This window comes from Prionailurus bengalensis, chromosome E1, assembly GCF_016509475.1.
Source record: "Prionailurus bengalensis isolate Pbe53 chromosome E1, Fcat_Pben_1.1_paternal_pri, whole genome shotgun sequence".
Taxonomy (NCBI): Eukaryota; Metazoa; Chordata; class Mammalia; order Carnivora; family Felidae; genus Prionailurus; species Prionailurus bengalensis.
The window spans coordinates 35,994,211-35,994,643 of record NC_057347.1 but is presented as its reverse complement, the minus strand read 5'-3'; positions in this window follow the sequence as shown (position 1 = coordinate 35,994,643).

Here is a 433-nt window from a genome sequence, read left to right as displayed (position 1 = left end):
AGTTTATTTTTCATTTATTTATTTATTTTTTTGAGAGAGAGAGAGTGCAAGTGAAGGGCCGAGAAGGAGAGAGACAATCCCGAGCAGGCTCTGTGCTGACAGCATGATGTCACAGCGACTCAAGTTCCTGAACCGTGAGATCGTGACCTGAGCTGACATCGGGAGTTGGACGCTTAACCGACTGAGCCACCCAGGCTCTAATTTTCTCACTAATTTTCAGGCTTTCCCTGTTAAGTTGTTGCACACCAAGTGCAAACATTTCATTAACTGTAAGGCTTTTGCCTGAAGACTTTACAGGGTGTGCTGCTGTGCAATGTAGAGTTTCCAAGTGGAGGTTTTCTATTATAGCACAACGTGAGACTTACAGAAAGACAGATCATCACGGTAAGAACTTGGTTGACATCCAGCAAAAATCAGCGATTGTAGAAACCCG